We start from the raw sequence: 23,194 nt of genomic DNA on the forward strand, positions 1-23,194 counted from the left end.
CTACTGCAGACGAAATAAAGAAATGGATCGAACTAGGAGGGATCCAGACAGATCAGGGTTGGATGACGAAGGGAAAATCTACATGGTTTCTCCCTGACTCTATGGTTCAAGTCATGATAAATACAGCACATAGTCCTGCCCATTTAGGAGAGAAAGCAATGCTAGACAGTTTGCAAAATATCTGGAATAATAAACACTTACGAGCAGCCGCAAAACAGAAAGTGCGTACTTGCATGATCTGTTGTCAGTTCAATCCAGGTAAAAGCGTCCCTGTAGAGCAAGGTGGATTTCATCCTCCCGATCACCCTTTTGAAGTCCTCCAGATGGATTATATCCAGATGGACCGTTGTCGAGGATTTAAATATGTTCTCGTAGTTGTCTGTGCTCTGTCCCGCTGGACCGAAGCATATCCAGTCCCAGATTACACTGCTCCGACCACTGCCAAACAGTTGGTTCGTGAATTTTTCCCACGGTACGGCTTGCCTCGTGTCGTGTACTCAGATAACGGTCAGCCGTTCTCGTCTGCCCTAATGAAAGAAGTTTCCTTGTTATTGGGATACCAGTGGAAGTTCCATTGTGTCCGACATCCAGAAGCAGCAGGCCTTGTAGAAAGGCATAATCAGACATTAAAGATTCGCCTTGCCAAAATATGTCAGGACAAAGGGGTCGACTGGATAGTCGCCCTGCCGGTGGCACTATTCTATATGAGAATGGTCGCCCATTCGAGATCAGGGCTATCTCCGTACGAAGTGGTCTTTGGAAGACCACCGAATATGTGGAGGACGCCCATTCCTAAAAAGATAACCGATGTTGATTCTAATATGTTGACAGATTACCTTGCCTCCTTGATGTCTGCACTCCAATCATGTCGTTCACAGGTTGCCGCTGCCTTCCCTGACAACACCGATGTGAAGGAGCATGATGTCCGCCCCGGTGACGTTGTTTTAGTCCGAAACTTCGACAGGAAAAGTCCGTTGGAGCCCCGCTGGAAGTCTCCGAAGACCGTTCTTCTAACAACAAAGACCGCAGTCAAATTGGAAGGAAGAAAGGGGTGGGTCCACCTAAGCCATATCAAAACATTCCCAGGACTGAAACCGGAACAAGACACACCCACCCCCACCAAAGACTTTGATAAAAAAGACTTTTCCGAATGCAAACGAGAAAAAACTCCTCAAGAACAATATCGTATGAAGTTACGATCTAGCAAGTCAGACAGTTTAATTGTTTAAGTCCTCCCCTAGGTGAATCGGTTAAATAGTTTCTGACATGTATCCCCTAGATCGAGTTAGAGAGAGAGAGGAAAAGAAAAGAACATATTGCAAATCACTTCGTAGTCACTGCATAGTGACACTAATAATTATGTTTTTTCTCAGTATATTAATAATCATTGCTAGTATCTTGTTATCTATATACTATCCTATCTTCAAGCGTGAACAATCTACTTACAATGTCTCTGCTGAACACATTTTTAGTGAGTTACCTCCTCATGAGCTTTCCTACAGACTGGCGCTGCGCAACAATACATTCATTAGTATGTTACATCATTCTCATCAAACTAACAATGCTACAAATTGCTGGATATGTGGCCGACTCCCTCCCTACCAGAATTACAAGGGAGCACTGCCTCTCTTTCCGTATCCGTTCACTCACAATGGCTCCTGCGGGGCATGGTTTAAGATAATTAATTCTTTAGATCCAGACATTGCTGTTTTCGATGGGGGTTGGGTTTGGGGAAACTTGAACTTGGTCCTACTAGACGTCTGTTACCCGGATAAGGAGGGACTCCCCATTAGAATAGGAACTGATCTAGAAAATGAAGTATATGGATTAGGTAATTACACAATTAGCCTTATGATTCTTACCGTCGAATCCGAAGCCGCACCAGTTCTACCTATTATGTCAGTACTGCCAGTCACTGGTGAATTATGTATCAAGAAGAAAGGTTCAGTACACTTAGGTCATAGTAAATGCACTACTGTGGTCGAATTCAGTGATGATGGAAAGTCATCCTTCAAAGCTATCAGTCATTCCTACTTTGTGTGTGGTCATACCGCATACATTCGTCTACCTCCAGATTGGGATGGTACCTGTTACATTGCATTCCTTTTGCCACCCGTTTTTCTAGCTCCTTCTGATTACCACAGAAATAGCAATCTAGTAAAGAATAGACCCAGAAGAGATGCCCCCCTTGTCGACTACACAGAAACAGCATGGGAACAGTACACTGATTTTAATAAAGGGTTCTTTTTCTTCTTAGGCCCTGTCCAGAATAGTAAATTAATACGCAGATTAACTAGAACACTTGAAGCTGTAGTAAATGAAACTACCTCCGCCTTAGGAAACTTAACAGAGGAGCAGTCCGCTATGCGGGTTGTTGTCCTTCAGAATCGTCTTGTAATTGACGTCATCTTGGCAGATAGAGGTGGAGCCTGTAAGGTCATCGGGTCAAGCTGCTGTGTTTTCATTCCACAGAATGCACCATCTGTATATCAAGCTATCACCCGTCTTCATAAAATTGCAAATCAGATACATCAGAATCCAGGCACCTGGACTTGGTCCGGTTGGTTCTGGACAACGTTAACAGCTTGGGGATGGAAAATACTATCCTTCCTAGGCATTGGCCTAGTCCTAGTATTCAGTTGCTGTCTGTGCCTACAGTGTGGGCCAGCGATCTGTGGACTGTGTGCCACTTCTTGCATTGAACATTCCAGTTTTCACTCAAAACGTAACCGAAAGAAAGAAGAACAAATGATGTTACAAGAACAGACTGATCGATTCATGAGGATCGATATTTCATGAAGGGTCCGTAGGGAACAAGGAGGGAATGAGGAAAATTAAATTTTGGCCATGTTGTGTTCCCTAGCGCGTACCCCACCGACTCCATGTACCAGCTTAAAGTGCATGTAACTTCCCTCCTGTGCCAGTTATGAAGACGCAAATACATTTGCGTCCACCGTCAACTTGTCCTCTTTCAGACGCACCATGAATGGATTATATAGTCCGTTCTTAAGTATGCTATACCAACGTCTTTTTGTAGTACACTTTTCACTTTTTCCTGCTCTAGCCAGAGTAGGCCCTGAATTCCTGCCATCTGAACCTCTTTTGTGGCTCCTGGCTCTGCCCAGGCTACCTCTGTACTCATGAACTATGTCCTATATTCAGCGCGGCCTCTCGCGCTCAGCTCAAGCCTGCTTTCTGCCAAGACTGACTATAACCTTCGAGTTATCTGTTCCGCTCCCCGAGAATACATTCCTGCCTACTAGATCCTGTAAACATCCTCTCCAGCTGCAGAGCCAAAAGGCCGATCTGTCTTAATACAAGTAATTCATAGCCTCCGTTGCCATGCTTCCATGGAAGGCCCCGTGCCCCCACGCTTCACATGTAGACACTCAGGCGCTTATACACGCATCCACAGTTAGCATAGAATAGCTTCTACCCTAGAGACCTTTCCGCCCAGATAGTATAGTTCCTAAACATCAGATATCAGATATGATAGAAGTACAAGTTGATCTGACATGCCAGACTTCTGTCTCTTCCCGTCAGTGTAAATGTCAAGACCCCTGCACCCCGTCAGTCACACGTCATACAGCTGCGCGCGCATCCAAGCTTCCGATTTCTGCTGACATTGCAACATTCTGTTAGCACCACCCCTTGGTGCCACCCACTTGCGTCACCTGTCAGTGACGTTTCTAGCATACACCTCTAGTTCACGCCTAGTTTACGCCTCTTGATGATGTATTGGTACCACGTGTATACTGTTATCTTGTCTTCTCTCAGCTGTTACGCCTCTCACATTGAAACTTATGATGTAAATCAAGTATATAAGCTATGTAATATCAATAAACGAGAGCGCGCTCATCTATCCCTTCTGACACCCCTGTGGTGGTCAGAACATGATATCCTGATTCCTTTATGAGGAATAAAACCCTTAGAAACTCTAACACCACGGACTCTGTTTTCTTTCCTTCTGATTGAGTTATTATTGATTAAGTACTTACCTGCATAGAAATTAAGAGAGTAAATTAATTATTTACGTCAAAACGACTGGAGACACTTTCATCAAATATAGAATAAGCCCTACTACATAGCAGTCCCTACCATTTACCCAAATTTGATGGAGTTCCATTGAGACATTTATGCCGTAGGCCTGACTAAATATCCTGAGGTAAATTACATGACAAAAACACATATGAAGTGTTAGAATTGACAACCAATTAAAATGTTACTTTCAATTTCTACTTTTATTTCATGACATTTGATTGGTTATGTACCTGAATATATATAAAGAAAGAGAGAGAAACACAGCCATTTTGACTACTACTTCCTGAAGTACATTTCAAGAGCATTTTCACTGACAACTTAAACTTCTTTTTGAAAGGTAAGATGTTATTTTAAAAATTTGAAAGGAGAACTATGTTATGCACTTTAAATAATTTAGGAAAACGTTTTCAGATAGTTATATACTGTCCCTCTATAAGAGTTAGTCATTGAGAAAGGCTTAATTATTTAAATTATTGATTGAGTTAGGCTTCTGTGGTATAATTATGAATTTACTTAGGCTTCATCACAGGCACTTTTTAATAGTTCTACTTCCTGCCTGAAACCATACAGTGCCCAAAGATAACTTCTCTGTTAAAAACTCACAAGTACCTGTCTGAACATAAACCCAACAGTGCCCTATCTCTACTGATATATTTATTTTTTATGCAATTTACAGCAAGAAAATGGAAGCACAACAGAATGAAAATAAAATTTCATTTCAAATTAAGATTGAAAACAATCCTAACGAAGAAAAAGAAGAAATGACACTGTAGACGAAGAATTAATTAAATGTGTTGATGAATGTGAATCATGGAATGAAAAGGAGGACATACCAGATGAATTAATGTTACAAATTCTTTTAGATTTTGAAAAATCAGAACAATAAATTTAAATTTTAAAAGTTAAAATTGTTTGAGACATTATTCTTTTTTATTTGAAAATTATGAAAAAGTCCCCAAAAAGATATAATATAAAGTGAGACTTAAAATATACTGTGCAAGTTTTTTGTGTTACATAGTAAGTATGCTCATAGTTACTTCCTTTCTCCACCTATATTATCTCCAATGTGTATTTAACATCTCTTTATCATCTCCTGCCTCCATATTATTTCTGCTTTCCTGACAGACTATGGTATGAATTCCATATACCACAATAACTTCTGAAACAACATGCAAGATATCTTCAAAGGAGACGGAGTTTATGAAATTTTAGACTCTGCATTGGTACATACATGTTGGTACTTAAATAAAAAAAATAAAAAAAAATGAACAATCAATAAACATACAATATTTGAAAAGTCAATCATTCTTTTTCCCCCATAGTACGCTCCCCGGACCACTTCCCGGTGCGCGTACCGGGCGCTCCCCCGCAAAAAAAACTATTTATTTTTATTTTTTTTTGCCCCGCGGGGCCCTTTTATGGTCATTTCCCCCTTCGTTTATTTCCACCTCTTGTGTCTCGATCCTACCGAGAGACAAGATGGCGGCCTCTCCGGACTGTTTAGAATGTTTACAGACACCCGAGAGCCAATCCGCTTCTCCTCGCAAAGTTCCGTTAGGCGTCTGGTACGCGAACCGGGGCGCTTACCGGGACGTTGTCACAGATATATATATTTTTTTGAACCTAAAATACTCAAAATCCACTTGAGCACATATCTTGAGACCTAGCAAAGGCACATCGGACTACCAGTCCCTACAATTTTGCCAAGTTTCATAGAAATCCATTCAGCCGTTCGAGCTAAAAGTGAGTCCAACCGCCCTATGGAAAACTCAATGTTAAACACACGTTTTGGGACCCCCCTTTTTTCTTGGCCCCCACTTCACGAAACCCCCCCAAACTTTCAGGGGATGCTCAGAAACAAAATGCGCCATTTTCCTGAAAATTTCAGCCAATTCCGTCCTTCAACGCCAAAGTTATTTAACATAGAATTTTCAGAAATCCCTATTAAAAAAAATCCTAACTATATATACCTACTGGCGACCGCCAGTAGGTAATATATATATATATAAATATATATTATTATATATCACGTGAACAAGCTGCAAGGCGAAACGGGTTGTGTGGATTAAACCTGTGTTTCAACTCAACTGTGTTTTTGGACTCATTTCCTGAGAGCGTACTAACGTTGTTTGGCAAAAGTTTGGATTGGAATTACCGGCACGCTCCGCCGGAGTGTACGCCACCCCTCTAGGGTCCCAGTATCCCGCAGGAGCCTTTTGTTTGTGGATATATATATATATATATATATATATCAGTCACACACCACTCCTGGTAGACGTTTCTCCAAATCCGGGAAAGAGAAACCAGAGCGAGCGGTGGCCACAATTTAGTGCTCAGCGTAATTTATTTGGCACGAGAAACACCCAATGCGTTTCGAAGTTTCCTCACTTCTTTTTCATGGGTAGGTAACATTGTAGCCATTCTTGTTTTAAAGAAACATTCCCTTATTGCAAAGATGCACGTGATCATAAACATAAATGAAATACTTTCATTACATTCTTGTCAGTAATATCAAGGTCAATAAAGTTTTGCCGTGTATTCTGTTGTTGTTCTTACCGAAACAAAAGGGGATGATGGACGGAGCGTTTGAGCAAATCAAACACTCACCCCCAGTCAACTGATCTGGGTTTAATCCATCACCATTCTTTAGCTCACTCAGCCACCCCTGTTCAGACATGGCCATATGCAAATCAGTCTGAGCCTGTGCCTCATAGGAACAGTCCAGCCCGAACTGCCAAGCCATGTCTTCCCTGGACCAGAAACAAGCATCCTGGGACCGGTTTCGGATTCATAATCCTCATCAGCCAGGCTATCTTGACTCCAGTGGCCAAGTGAGCAAGGGACTCACGTCTGAGCATGCCCTGCCAACTTAGGGCGAACAAAGCAAAACAAAAGGGGATGATGGACGGAGCGTTTGAGCAAATTAAACACTCACCCCCAGTCAACTGATCTGGGTTTAATCCATTACCATTCTTTAGCTCACTCAGCCACCCCAGTTCAGACGTGGCCATATGCAAATCAGTCTGAGCCTGTGCCTCATGGGAACAGTCCAGCCCGAACTGCCAAGCCATGTCTTCCCTGGACCGGAAACAAGCATCCTGGAACCGGTTTCGGATTCATAATCCTCATCAGCCAGGCTATCTTGAATCCAGTGGCCAAGTGAGCAAGGGACTCACGTCTGAGCATACCCTGCCAACTTAGGGCGAACAAAGCGAAACAAAAGGGGATGATGGACAAAGCATTTGAGCAAATCAAACACTCACCCCCAGTCAACTAATCTTGGTTTAATCCATCACCGTTCTTTAGCTCACTCAGCCACCCCAGTTCAGACATGGCCATATGCAAATCAGTCTGAGCCTGTGCCTCATGGGAACACTCCAGGCCGAACTGCCAAGCCATGTCTTCCCTGGACCGGAAACAAGCATCCTGGGACCAGTTTCGGATTCATAATCCTCATCAGCCAGGCTATCTTGAATCCAGTGGCCAAGTGAGCAAGGGACTCACGTCTGAGCAAACCCTGCCAACTTAGGGCGAACAAAGCGAAACAAAAGGGGATGAAGGATAGAGCATCTGTTGTTGTTCTTTGCAGACTTAAATTATAAATGTATGAATTTACTGACAAGATTGTCATGAAAGTATTTCCATATATATACATATACATATATGTATATATATATATTTTTCACCAAATGCCCCTCATTTGCCGAACAACTTGCGGGCGGGTGTCGTTGACAGGGGCAGTCACGTAAACATTACTCCACAATTCCCCTTCGGGATAAACAACGCACTCCATGGAATCTCCAACTTCCGATTTTCAGTTTTCTTCTTCAATGCCATATGCATACATTGTGTCATGCTCCTGTTAAAATACATTGTAGCACCTCCCCATTACCCACGGGACGTACTGTGAGTGATGACGGACTCGTAACAACAGTCCAGAGTCTGTGTAGAAACAACATGTTCTAACAGTTGTTTGGGTGAGTGAATATCTTTATGGGTGTGGTGATGAGCAAATATATTTCTCAATGGTACATGTCCAACAAACTAGAAAAATAAAAAGCAGTGTATGTGTCAGTTGTTGTATATAAATAAGTATACATAAGACTCAATGATTGTGTGAGTGACTGTATGGATAACTTTATACTTGTAATAATGATTTTATAATTCACTAAGAATGACTTACTATCTAAATGAATAGATGAAGTTGTGTTTTTATAAGTGTGTAGCTAAGTAAATATGTAAGTATGATCCATTGTTTGCATAAGTGAGTAGGATGACTTCATATGTGAATAGGATGTGTGCTGGTGTGTAATGTCGATTTAGGTGTATAAGTATTTTTGATAGTGTTCTATTGTTCATTGACAGCATGTATGAGTGAATCTACAGGTAAGTGATTAGATGTGTGTATACATCTATGAATCACTGAGTGGGTTTTTAGATACTTGTATTGCTGTAACAATGGATTCAAATATGATACTCTGTATTTTACAAAGAGTGATGAAAGATTTTACTAGTGTATGAAAAGGTGTATGTGATTGTCACGTGGATGATGTCCTCTGTGATGTCATCAGTGATGTCATTTGAGATGTCATCAGTGATGTCACTGACCATGTCATGAATGATGTAATATGTGACATCATCAGCAGTGGATTGCGGGTGCGCGAAATATAGTTATTACATGGGTGATTAGAGGGATGGGCATGGGTGATTAGAAGTAAATGTTTAAAGGGATAAGTAATTCTATGATTAATTTTATGATTCCTGATGTACTTAGTTTTGATGAAATTCTCCTATCTTGATGAATTTTAGCTTTTGTAGTATTTCTGTGTGAATTTTATTTCTTTTTCTATTGCATGAATTGTTTTATGTACTGCTTTTATGACAATCGGCGAATAACGCTTGTTTGACTGACTGACTAGTTAGTACAACTAACTATATAGGAGCAATTTCAATGGTTTTGTATGAGTGAAATGTCCAGCTAACTATAGCACCCCTAAAACCTATCGTTTTTTGAGTGAATTTTAAGAGCTCTTGAAAATACCAGCTCCCCCCTCTTCCAACACATCCGACAGAAGGGACGAACTGGCAACCTACTTCAACTCCAAAATCGCCCGCATCCTAGTCTCCCTCCCCCCTCCCTGCCTGCCGAACCACTTGGACAATGATGCACCTACCAACCCTACAGGAAACAACATGCATCCTCAGCTGACCGCTTTCAGGGCAGTAACATTGGACGAAGTAGGCACAACCATGTCCAGAATGAAAAGCGGCTCCCCTCTGGATCCCGCCCCCATTAGATTCCTGAAAACAGTAGCCCCTGTCATCATGCCCACGATCACGGAGCTGATAAACATCTCGCTCGCTCAAGGCTCTGTCCCCCCTAGCTGGAAGAGCGCAGTAGTCAAGGCACTTCTAAAAAAAAACTCATCTGGACCCCGCCGACATGGCGAACTACCGACCAATCTCACTCCTCCCGTGCGTCAGCAAAATGGCCGAGAAACTGGTCAATGGGCAACTGTCACAGTTTCTAGAATCGAACAACCTTCTGCGGCAATCCCAAACTGGGTTCCGCCCGGGCCACGGCACAGATACCGCCCTTCTCGCTGTCATCGAGGAGGCAAGGTGCATTCTGGATTCAGGAGGGTCAGTGGCAGTGATCCTACTGGACCTCAGTGCAGCCTTTGACACGGTTAACCACCGTGTCCTTCTCCATCGGCTGGCCGTGGCAGGGCTCGCAGGCTCCGCGCTCATATGGATAGAATCCTTCCTTTCAGGGCGCTCGTTCCAGGTTTGGGATGGCAACTCCCACTCTGCCTCCCTCCCCCTCTCGTGCGGTGTCCCCCAGGGGTCCTCATTAAGCCCCACTTTGTTTAATGCATACATGGCCCCCCTCGAGGATGTCGTCGCCCCCTTCGGGATCAAGATAGTGAGTTATGCGGACGACACGCAACTGGTCGTCTCTCTCTCACATCTTGACAACCACCCAGACAATCTGCTGAACTGCCTCCAGGAAATTCACCACTGGATGTGCGAGTCATCGCTCAAGCTAAACGGATCAAAGACAGAAGTCATGCTTTTAGGCAAGCAATGGACCACCATCCCCCCTTCGGTCTGGCCTGACGTTTTCGGGGAAGTACCCACCCCGAAACAAGAAATTAAGACCTTAGGAGTCTGGCTGGAACCCGAGCTGTCTTTGAAAACTCAAGCAGCCAAAACAGCAGGCATCTGTTTTGGTCTCATGCGCTCCATCCGCAGGATCCTTCCACTACTTCCGCCCCTATCTAGGAAACTCCTGGTGCAAGGTCTGATCCTTGCGCGGCTAGACTACAGTAACATGGTCTACCTGGGAGCTCCGGAAGCCACCATGGCGAAACTTCAGCGTACGCAAAACGCAGCTGCCCGGCTCCTTATGAATCTCCCCTCCAGAGTCTCAGCCAGACCAGCGATCAAGGCCCTCCACTGGCTCCCAATTCGACAAAGGGTAGAATTTAAGGCCCTGTGCACTGCACACAAACTTCTCAATGGTCTTGGCCCTCCTATCCTGAGAGACCTGGTCACCCCATACAAGGCCCCCAGGTCCCTTCGCTCAGACAATGAGCGTCTGGCCAACGTCCCCAGATTCAGGAAGGCACGCACCGGCGGCCGACGCTTTTCTGTAAAAGCCTCCTCAGGATGGAACTCACTTCCTCGCCCCCTGCGACTGGAACCCAGCCATCTCCTTTTCCGAAAAAAATTGAAAACGCTCCTGTTCCCAAAATAAGGTCCCCTGTTCCCCTCTGGTCTCCACAAATTTTACAGCGCGGGGATGCCTCCGGGTCACCAGGCGCTTTATAAATCGCTAAATAACTAAATAAATAAATAAATTGCACAGAGGTGTAATGAGGCTATGCCCCTTTTTACACCTCTCTGCAACGCAGGCCACTTGCGCGTTTGCAGAGGGGGGACTAATTGCCCTTGCATACTGGGGGTCCCTGCGTCATATCTGCCCAAGCGCCGATTGAAAATGAATTTTCTTGAGAAACATTTGGATTTGGATTATCATGTCCTATACTTTGGAATTTTTGAAAGACTGACTTTGAGGATGCTATAAATTACTCAAGTCTACCCGAATTGTGTGGGTAAAATTGATACCTAGTCACTTTCAATAAGAATGTACGTCTCGTCTAACATTTTCGAAGAAATATCTAGTTATATGACAACAGGATACCGACATAACTTGAAGGAAATAAGAACACCCTGAAGAAGTTCTGTTGTACAGAACGAAACGCGTCGGCTGGCTGTGGTACATAAACTTAAGGAAAATAAAAGCATTTGATTATACACCAAGATTCAGCGCTTCAATAAGGACTCTAAGTGATATGATTTGATTGGACTTGTTGTACAAGTGGTGCTGTGCCAAACTTTGGAATATTCTCCACTACTCTCTACTACTCACTCTCTACTACTCCACTACTCTCTAATACTCACTCTCTACTACTCATTCTCTACTACTCTAGTACTCTCTACTACTCTCTCTCTACTACTCACTCCCTACTACTCACTATCTACTACTCTCTACTACTCACTCTCTACTACTCTCTACTCTCTACTACTCACTCTCTACTACTCTCTCTCTACTACTCACTCTTTACTACTCACTCTCTACTACTCTCTACTACTCACTCTCTACTTCTCACTCTCTACTACTCTCTACTACTCACTCTCTACTGCTCTCTCTCTACTACTCTCTACGAATCACTCTCTACTACTCACTCTACTACTCACTCTCTTCTACTTTCTCTACTACTCTCTACTACTCACTCTACTACTCACTCTCTACTATTCTCTCTCTCTGCTACTCACTCTCTACTACTCTCTACTACTCACTCTCTCCTACTCACTCTCTACTACTCACTCTTTACTACTCTCTACTACCCACTCTCTACTACTCTCTACTACTCACTCTACTACTTACTCTCTGCTACTCTCTACTACTCACTCTTTACTACTCACTCTCTACTACTCTCTACTACTCACTCTACTATTCTCTCTACTACTCACTCTCTGCTACTCTCTCTACTGCTCTCTTCTACTCTCTACTACTCACTCTCTACTCTCTATTACTCACTCTCTACTCTCTACCTCTCTACCTCTCTCTACTTCTCTCTCTACTAGTCTCTACCTGTTAGACCTGACATCATTGGCTTGAGTCTCTCCTCCATTTTTTCTGTTTGCCTCCTATGTTTACGATGTTTTTGCTGGTATATCGCTCTGGGCACTGTGCCACTGCTGATCAGTGCCGCGGTGCAAGTGCTCCCTATGTTAAATTACTGTATTGATTGAATTCCATGTTTGGCTTATTTGGTTTACTATCAGTCCCTCGTCTAGTGCACGCAGAGTGCCGGGCTTGTAAATACAAATGCCGCTAGTGGGCTTGCAGCACGTGTTGTGCCACCCACACGAGCCGCCTAGTAAAAATATGTCTACGGGTCTGTCATTGCGAGACCTAAGTGCAGTCTTGTACTGTCACGCGGGCTGCGCAAGTACACCTACTTGCCAGTCCCCCAAACCTTCCCTTAACTTCATATTAGTCACCCCTATGGTAGGCCCGAGGGCAGGGTGCATTGTAAGTATAAGGTAGGACAAGCCTGACCAAGTTGGCATGTCCTAATAGTGAACTACCGCCATATTCGTACTTCACTATCGTAAGGTCGCCTGCTCTCCATTAGTTAGAATGGGCCGCCGGGATTATTACTGGTATGATCCTAGCTGGCTCGGGGAGCATGGTGCAATGTCGAGTTTGGTGTCCCTGAACTCGGAGTTTGATAACGCATCCGTTTGGGTGGATGGTTTTTGGACTCTGGGTTTGAAAATAGCACTTTTAGAAAGTGACTATTTTCTTGTCTAACTATTTCTGGTTTCTGCTGGTTTGGTGTGTGTGTGTCATGAGCTGGGTGGCTCCAGAGTTCTGAATGAGTCAGTGGGGGATGAGTGGTGCATCTGCATTGAGAGTAGGGGACGAGTAGCTCTTGATAGCCGGCCCTGCCCGATACAATGCTGGCTCCACCTCCTGCCGAGCGACGGATAGCTCTGCTCCTGCCAGTGACAATACTGGCTCCACCTCCTGCTGGGCGTCTGAGGACCCAGCCCTGCACCGTGAATCGACCAGGTGTCGCCACCTGGCTACACCCACCACAGACCCGGAATGAGAGGGAGTTCCCCTGCATGGACAAAGGGATCAAAGCCAAAAAGGGGTATAAGAGAAGGACCCCTGAACCAAGACTTTAGATCAATTCTGACAAGGAACCCTGAACCAACGACAAGAAGCCTGCTGATCCAAGGACTTGCCTACCCCTTCTGCCAGTGTGCTGTTTGCTGGGGGGAATCCTGCAGTTGCTTCTTTATTTTTGCTGAGGAACCAGGAGAGAGGAACTGAGTGTGTATTCTCGAACTTTGCCAAGGAAATCTCCAAGGGCAGGAAGAGTGCCAGCCTCCTGTTGAAGTCACAGGGCTAAAGGACTTCACCGTTTGCTGAAGGTGCTTGTTGCTGGAACCTGAAGGTCAAGCACCTCTGAAAGAATCCAGCAATCTCGACGCCGACGGATGCTGCCGAATCCAGCTCGACATCGTGAGTAACGGCTCCAGTGTCCCGCTTCCTCGACGCCGGACGCCGGGCCCGATCGACGCCAGTAGCAACGCCAGTGAGTAGTGAGTTCGGCTCCAGCTCCAAGTGACCTCGTGTCTGCACCGCTGCTGATCGCATCGACTTTGAGCCCTCTCGACGCCGTGAGCGCTGCTCACTCTTGCAACATCATCGTCGACATCAACAACTGCTGAGGCCTGATCGACACCGAAGACGCGACGCCGGATTCTCAACGCCGCTGCTCATCGTGTGCTTCAGTTTCCCAAGGTACTGTGTTGTTGGGGGTCCGTGTGACTCCGGGCTCGACGTAGTTCTCCTCGCGGTCGACGCCGAACCTTTGGATTAACTTTGCCTCGAGGTCGTGTGACTCCCATGTGGGTCACCTTGTTGCCAAGAACTGTGATTTAAAGAAGAAGAGTTGCTTTTGTTACTAAAGACTTTGTGCTAAGAAGAGACTACGCTTGAACTATTATTTTTTCTTCCAAGAGTATTTATTAAGATTGTGGCATATCTATGTCGTTATTTGGTCTTGTGCTAAGCCTTATATAAACATTCGTATTTTTATAATACTACTGTGTCGTGTCCATTTGTAGTGTCTTCACTTTATTACTGTATGTGGTCGTAAATGCTTAACGCACTGCCTCTGCGATAAGCCCATCTGCTTTGCCAAGCTACCGAGGGGGTGAGCAGGGGTTATCTAAGTGTGTGATCCCCTTGCCCTGACTAGAGGAGGTGAGTCCCTATTTGTCAGAAGTGTATACCTCTGCCAACTAGAGACCGCCGAGTCTAACACTACCTCTCTACCTCTACCTCTCTACCTCTACCTCTCTACCTCTTCACCTCTACCTCTCTACCTCTCTCTACACGCACACATATACACATATATATAGCATATATATGCATATTCATTTATATATGAAACAATACTCGTCTGGCGCAGCCTACGCCACCAATTAGTGATTCAATTGGATTAAGAAACGATGAGTTGAACCCGATTCTGGTGCCAAACAAAAAGGTGCTTTATTTATGCATATTGCTTAGCATTACGCGTTTCGACTGTCTCCACAGTCTTGGTCACATGGTAAGGTTGCAATACCACAGTGGGATTTAAATAACAAACACAAAAGGCGGACTTTGCATTCCCGCCTCCTACATTTTTTCAAAAAGACTCCTTGTCAAGTATACAAAAAGAAGACTATATATAATTTGATAGTCTTCTGGCATTAAATAATGAAACTCTTAGTGAGTAATTTCATTCAATACACAATATATGATTGAAAATGTGCAACATATCGCAACAATAAATATCTATACATATTTACATCAATAAATAAAGAAATATATATCTAAAACCACTAAAATCACATGTCAATGTTTTAGTAAATACGGTATGCTGTTTCCTAATTGAAAAAAGAGGCCACTTGAATTACATTCACCCCAAGTTTATATATATGTATGTGTATATATATATATACATACATATATAAACATATATAATCTGCATATCTATATAAATACAAATATAAATGCATGCATACATATACATATATGCATAAATATGCATGTTATTTACATGAAAGTTTTAAAAACACTAATAAAAGCAAAGCTAAAAGCCACCTCATTACAAACAGAATGGCTTTAACTTAGACGAGGGCGAGATCTACTGCATTTTCAATGCTTGTTTACTTTGGTTCCATCAAGAAGGCATTCAGATGTGTCACACATTTGCCATAAATTCTGAATGTTAGCACTCTGCTTGCTCATTAGATCACTGTAGTAAAGCTACTGCTCACCAGGAGAGTCTGCTGCTGGTGTTCAAAGTGCATGTTTCAGTCTGCATGTCAGAATTTGTTTGATGAAATAGAAGAGGATTTGAGAAGTCACTCAAAATGTGCCCTAATTTTTCTTTCTGCAGCACTAATCATACTTTCTATGGCAAAATATACCCCCTCATTTTGTTCCTTTTTTAAATTAAATGTTTTAAGAGTTACCACTTCATTCCAATCAAGATGGCTTCAGGTGTGCCATACCTTTGTAATAAGTGGGACTGTTAGCGCTCTAGTTGTTCTTTAGAACACTCTAGGAGGCTGCAGTAGAACACAAAGGAATCAACTGACAGTCTCTGTCCTTGTTGTATGTACATGTTTTACTGAGAATGTCAGACTTCATTCTCACATGACTGAGAAAGATAATGTGAATTTACAGAAAATATGCTTTCAGTTTAGCTTATAGATCCCCTTCCAAACCACTGTGGGAAAAGCATGAGATAATAGTTTTCTTTCAAACATGATTCATGATATCCCAGCAGAAGGCTTTTTCACATGGTAAAATCACCTTAGAACACACCACAATTCGAAAGATGGCGGCCGGTCAGTGAGCCCGGTCGGGAGCTCCGTGTCGTCTATGTTGAAATGACCTAATACTCTGCAAAAAGAACAGCAAGAACAGCAGGAAATCATGCAGGAAGATTTTTTCAAGTGACTGCAAGCCTCAGGAGTCACGAAACTCGATGTCCCTTTCCCCCTACAGCGAATGACGGACTGCCGGATTTTCAGGAAAAAACTAACCCGTAGTACAGAAAACCACTTGGTGCCTCCGCCCTCCGTCTCCATTCCCTAACAACACATATTCGCCCGGAGAATCACGTGCAAAGGGAATGCCAAAAGTAACATACTTACCTGGAGTCCCCGTCTTTCATTGGGAACATCAGGCGGTGGGTCCCGTCTATCGGGCGCTTGCTGGGCGATGGGAGGCGGCCTCTCAGGCAAACAGGAACTGCCGGAGGGTCGCACAAAGAATCTCCGTCTTCTTCCGGGGCAAAGGAGGTGGTGACAGCATACACAGCACACACGGCGGAGCGAGCGGAGGGTATATACCGGGACCGAACCCTTTGTGCAAAGCTGACTTGCGGGGTCGGACTGAAAGATTGGGGACAGTGAAGGAGCCCATCCAAATTTCCCAAACAGCGCACACGGAGAAGAAAAACTCCGGAGGTCCTAAAGATCGGTACATGATCCGAGTAAGCCGGGGGCAAAGTCGGGAGGTGGAGGAGGTGGAGGCGGGAGGTGTAAGGCCTGAAGATGAGGGGGAAAAGGTTGAAAGGCAACAACAAAGGCAACAACAACAAAATAGCCACTTTAGAACTGATCCCTGCGAAAAGGAGGGGGAGACAGCAGTTGGGGGGCCAGAAAAACCGGAGGAGTCAAGTTAGACCCCAGAGTCTAAGGGGAGATCCACATAATGTTTAAGAAATAGACAGTTCTTTAAGACAAACCAGCCTCCAGTCACCAAACATCCCGTTCCACCCCGAAGCACTAAAAGAAAATCTAAGAAACCCCCTAAAGTTCAAGCGAAGGTTGGAAAATCACTTAAAAAAACAGGGGGCATAGTAGATGTGCGGGAGGGGACAGACAGTGCGAGAAATAAAATAACTCTCTCGGTAAGATCCTTCTTTAAATTACAAGAGCAAGGCCAGGAAAAGAAGCGGGAGCAAGACTTACAATCAAAATCAGAAATACCTGGTCCTATTTCATCACATACTCTACCCAGATCCACAACTGGCCTGGCTATGTCAGTAACAGGGGAAGCAGAATTAACCACTCAAGCCCATTGCCTAAACCAAACCAAGACTCCAACCCCTTTTGTAGTTCAAACTCCAAGTCAGACGAGAACCTCCACCGACATATTCCTAGAGAAAATGATGGAAGAAATCAAGTCGAGATTCGAGATATCAGAAGGAAACCAAAGCAAGATCTAGGAGGCATGCGAACTTCTAGATACAAAACTAAATGCCTTAGGAGAAAGAGTAACAGCTGTAGAGGCAGAAGTGGTCTCACTAAGTAGAAGAGTGGAGTCTAATCAGAGAGAAATTAGAACGTTGAGAGAAACAGACAAAATTATCAACGACAAGCTGGAAACGTTGGAAAACCACTCCAAACGAAGTAATCTTAGGGTCCTAAATGTACCGGAAGGTAGAGAAGGCACAGACATTAAGAAATTCATTGTCGCTCTTTTAGAGGAATTCTTCCCATGGAGCAAAGACCTCGGACTAGAAGACAACATACAGAGGGTACACAGGGACCCATTCGGAAAAAGTAAGGAAAGGAAAAATCCAAGGAAAATCTTGGTGAATTTTCGAACATACTATCTCAAGGAAAGACTCCTAAGTGAAGCCTTGAAAACTGGATCATACAATAAAGACGACTGGTCCTTCAGGATCCGCTCTGATATATCAAAAGCTACACAAGACAGGCAGTGGGAGTTGGGGCAGATGATGCCTGAGTTGAAAGCGCTTGGCGCTACAGTCCAGATGAAATTCCCGGGCCTCCCTCCGGATTATGTGGAGAAATAAAATGCACAATATCAGAGACCCTAAGGAAGTCGAATCTTTCCTAGAATAGTTACGTGACCAGACGCGGAAATAATTTTCACAGAATAACTGCAGGAAAATTGCGCCAGAGTATTCTTAGTTTAAAATAAATTAAGGCACGGAGCTCAAAGAGGGCTATTAACAAAGCCCAAAGAAGAAAAAGGGAGGTTTCTCCAGGGAAGGGGGGACTTTTAAATTTTCTTTTTTAACTTGTACACTACGAAATAAAAGGAAAAACAAAAAACAGAAAAAATCATGCACGGGAGATGGGAGCAAGGTAGGGAAAAAAGCTGAAAAAATGTCCTCAGCAACAATCAGAAAAAAGAAGAGGGGTACTCGGAGGCCCGCAAAAACAAAAAGAAATATATAGAAAAAAAAGGAAAAAACATAAAACTCATGTGAAAATAATCTCCTGGAACGTTAATGGTTTAAGAATCAAGAGTAGGAGAAGGAGAATATTAGAATACTTAAAAACAGCAGATAGTGAAAATATAATCCTCCAGGAAACACACCTGCTAAAAAAAGAATGGGAAGACATCGTGAAAAAATTACATTGGGTAGACTTGTACATCTGCACTGACCAGGAGTGTGTTGTTAAGGGCGTTGCCATTCTTTCCAAAAAGTCTCTAAACGCGAAAGTGGAAGCAATAGAAACCAATCCAAAGGGGAGATGGGCACTGGCCAAAGTGAAGATATGTAATAATGCCCTAACTGTGGCAGGCTATTATGGACCAAACATGGACGACCCGGTCCCGTTGGAAACTTTGTATTCGCAATTACTCTCGGTTTCGTCACCCATCATTCTCGGAGGAGACTTCAATATCATACTCGACCCAAAAACGGACCGCCTCCCCAGCAGAAGACAAACAACCCTCCCAAAAATGAGAGACTGGTTGGGGGTGTACAAAAGAGATCTGTGCTTAGTGGGCATTTGGAAAGGAAAGGGTGATAGACAAATCAACTTTACTTTCAAAAATAAAAAACTTGGAATCCAATCAAGAATAGACTTCTTTCTTTTGGATCAAGGGCTAGTCGAAAAAACTGTAAAAGTAGAACATATTCCTGCCCATCTCTCAGATCACTCGGCGGTCCTGATCACCTTGAAACTGAAAACTAGTATGGAAGGCACAAGATGGACCTTGGATCGTACAATTCTCCTGGACCCCCAGATCACTGAGCAGCTCAAAGTACAAAAGGAGTTTTTCTTTGAGGACAATAAGGATGGCACCTCAATACAGACAACCTTGGACGCATACAAAGCGGTGATCAGGGGAAATATCCTCAGCCTAGCGGCTCACAAATCAAAGGGAATAAAACAATCGATCCAAACATTGGAAGACAAGATCAAAAATCTGGACCTACAAATAGCTGCAGCAACATCTCCTTCCCATAAAGAGCAACTGGAGGCGGATAGATTGAGTCAAAAAGAAAGTATAGTAGAAATCTTGGAAAACAAAGTCAGAGAAAAATGGGAAGCTAGCAAATTCGCCCATTACGAATATGGGGAGGGCTGTGGCAAGATGCTTGCTTGGAAAGTCAAGACAGATCAAGCCAGGAACAAAGTTGCTTGTATTGACCCTCGAAATCCAGCCAAGAATGGATCAGAAGAAGCAATAATAAAACGAGAATTTCTCACTTTTTTCTCTGATCTGTACAAGGAAGATTGTAAACCTGAAATTGGAGAAATAAAACATTTCTTAGATCCCCTAAATCTTCCAACCTTAACACCAGAATTGAGAGAGGAACTAAACGCAGAAATTTCAACTCAGGAAGTAGAAGAAGTATTAAAAAACCTCAAGAAAGGCAAAGCAGCTGGTCGGTATGCTTTGCCAAACGAATTTTATACAAAACTAAGAGAGTCATTGCTTTCCCCCTTAACAACTCTGCTGAATAAAATCTTCTTGAAAATATATGACCTCCCAGATTCCTGGAACGAAGCCACAATCTCCATCCTTCTAAAACAAGGTAAAAGCCCCCAAAAATGTGAATCATATCGCCCAATCTTGATCCTGAACTGTGATTATAAGAACTTCACACAGATTATGGCTAAGAGATTGGGGAAAATAGCAGGGCTACTAATAAATAACAACCAGAAGGGCTTTATACCCGGAAGACAATTACAAGATCTAACACAAGAACTGTTTGCCGCCATAGACATAGCCACCAGTGAGAAAATTCCACTATCAATAATCACTATCGACGCTGCTAAAGCGTTCAACAGAGTTAACTGGGAATATCTGAATGAAGTCCTGAAAAAATTAAATTTGGGGACAAATATCTTGAATATGGTGGCAAAAATGTATACTTCCCCTAGAGCACAAATCTTAATTAATGGCAACCTCACTACAAATATACAGATAAAGAGAGGGACAAGGCAGGGATGTCCCCTCTCCCCCTTGCTTTTCAATTTCTATATTGAACCAATGGCAGAGCGTCTTAGAATAGATCCATCAATATCCCCCTTCTCCTTCCAAGACTGGTCTAAGAAGATTGCCCTTTATGCAGACGATCTGATGATCTTCACAGACAACCTAAGCCGATCTCTAACAACAATAGAAGAGACCCTGACCAGTTTCGGAAGTTTCTCCAGATACCAAATAAATCAAGACAAGACAGAAACAATGAGCTGGAATGGCAATTCTATCAGTCCCTATAATAAGGATAAAATCAGATACCTTGGTCAACGACTTGGATAAAGTAACACATATCAATATTCTAAGAATTGAATAGGAAGTTAAGAAGTTACTGAAAGTGTGGGGAGGACCACCTTTGACTCTACTAGGCAAATCCAACATAATAAAAATGTCAATTATACCGAAATTTACTTTTGCCTTTGGTGCCATTCCTCTGGAATTTAAAAGAGAAACAATAAAAAAAATCCAGGGTGAAATCTCAAGTTTTATCTGGTCTTCAAAAAACCCTAGAATCGCCTGGAGCAAGCTAAGAAGGAAAAAATACCAGGGGGGAATTGCTAGTCCCGACCTCTTTGAGTACTGTAGAGCATTCCAATTTAAATCATGCAGGAAGCTGCTAAATACATTTGAAAACTATCCGCCGTATCTCCAAACAATGACTAATAAAACCAGCCATTTCCTATACAAATTTGGACACCCCAAATTTTTCCAAAAAATTAAACTTAAGATGTTGAAGTCTGCGGCCAAATCTTGGTTTGGCATAATATGTACATTAAACATTCCCTACTACAGTGACTTGGCCCCTATATGGGACTCACCTGGCACCCCGGAGTGTCTTAAAGACAAAATAGCACTCCCTATAAAATCAGCAGGAATAACAAAGTGGGGACATCTTATGTCTCAGAATAACCTACTGGATTGGGAGTCCCTATCTTTAACAACTAATGCCTCTGTAGCTAAATTCAAGTACTGCCAGCTATTTAGCTGGGCTAAATCCTTAAAAGAAGTCAGAGCAGGAAGCTTAACTCTGGAAAAAGAAATGCTGAAAAAGGATGCTATTCGCAAAGAAATCTCGTATTGGTATTGGGCCTTGATCCTAGCAGGGGAAGAAGAATTTCAGATACCGGAGAGAGTATGAGGGAAAGATCTGCCTACGCTGGAGTTAAACAACCAATGGCAAGTATCTATGAGTAAATGCTGGACAATTGTAACATCAGCTGCCCTGAAGAGAAACCATTTGTTCACATCTCATAGAGTTTACTGGACCCCGAAAAAGTTGTCAAAATTCACTGGGGTGACAGTGAAGGCCTGCCCAAAATGTGGACTGGAAAAGGCTGACGACCTCCACATGTTTCGGCATTGCCCCCTTCTCGGCGGCTTCTGGAATGATATGGGTAAGACACTAGATGGGGTACTAGGAAGACATCTAAATGTAAGTATTGATCTAATTATTTTTGGGGTAATGAATCTAAGTGTTCCAGAAAGACTTTCTAAAGTACAGGAAAATCTACTTTTCTTATTAATATTATTAGCTAGGAGAGAGATCTGTGTGAAATGGGTGAGTCCGGTCCCCCCGACACACACATTGAGTGGCTGATTTCAATATTAAGAATATACAAGCTAGACAAAAGAAAACCACCTAGTAAAAAACGTAAATTTTGGGAGATCTGGGAAAACTGTCAGCTAGGATCAAGCTAAATTGTTTTAGAGGATAACCTATATGGGTATTGTCTTAATGGTTGGTCAGGATTAGATCCATTTATGCAATAGTCCAATGATTATGTGTGAGCAATGGAAAGTCAGGAGAGGCCTGCATGAGTAGCCAGAAAGGCTAGCTCCCCCCCACGCGCCAAATCCTTCAACAAAGTAATGGAAATAAGGGGACCCTCTTTTCTTCTACATAACGCAGGGGTACTGTCTAGATTCACATGTTCTGCTATACGACAGTGAAGGCAAAGAATTAAAGAGAGTTTGGGGCCCCGACAACTCCTTACTAATAATATTGCACTAATGAGGACTAAATAAACAAAACAAAGCTGGCCTACATTTTGTAAAATTACACGCAAATTCCTCAACCGGCGCCAAAGTTATTCCCAATAGAATGTTGCGGATTTCCTATGGTAGCTAGGTCCTAACTATATATACCTACTGGCTATCACCAGTAGGTAATATACACATATGTATATATATATATATATATATATATATATATATATATATTACCTACTGGCTATCGCCAGTAGGTATATATAGTTAGAATTTTTTCCCTATGGGACTTTTGAAAATTCTATGTCTAATAACTTTGGCGTTTGTGGACGGAATCGGCTGAAATTTTCAGGAAAATGGCACATTTTGTTTCTGAGCAGCCCCTGAAAATTTGGTGGGGTTTCGTCAAGGGGGGGCTGAGAAAAAAGGGGGGTCCCAAAACGCGTTTTTCCCATTCATTTTTCCATAGGGCGGTTGGACTCACTTTTAGCTCGAACGGCTGAATGGATTTGCACGAAACTTGGCAAAATTGTAGGGACTGTTAGCCCGATGTGCCTTTGCTAGGTCTCAATATATGTGCTCCAGTAGTTTTTGAGAAATTAACGTTCAAACCAAGATATATATCTGTAACAGCGCTCTGGGCAGCGATCCGGTCCGCTTACTTTTCGCTTATCGGAACTTTGCGCGCAGAAAGCTGATTGGCTCTCCGGTGTCTGTCAACATTCTAAACAGTCCGGAGCGGACGCCATCTTGTCTCTCGGT

The sequence above is a fragment of the Lissotriton vulgaris genome, chromosome 1_2 (genome assembly GCF_964263255.1).
Source record: "Lissotriton vulgaris chromosome 1_2, aLisVul1.2, whole genome shotgun sequence".
Lineage (NCBI taxonomy): Eukaryota > Metazoa > Chordata > Amphibia > Caudata > Salamandridae > Lissotriton > Lissotriton vulgaris.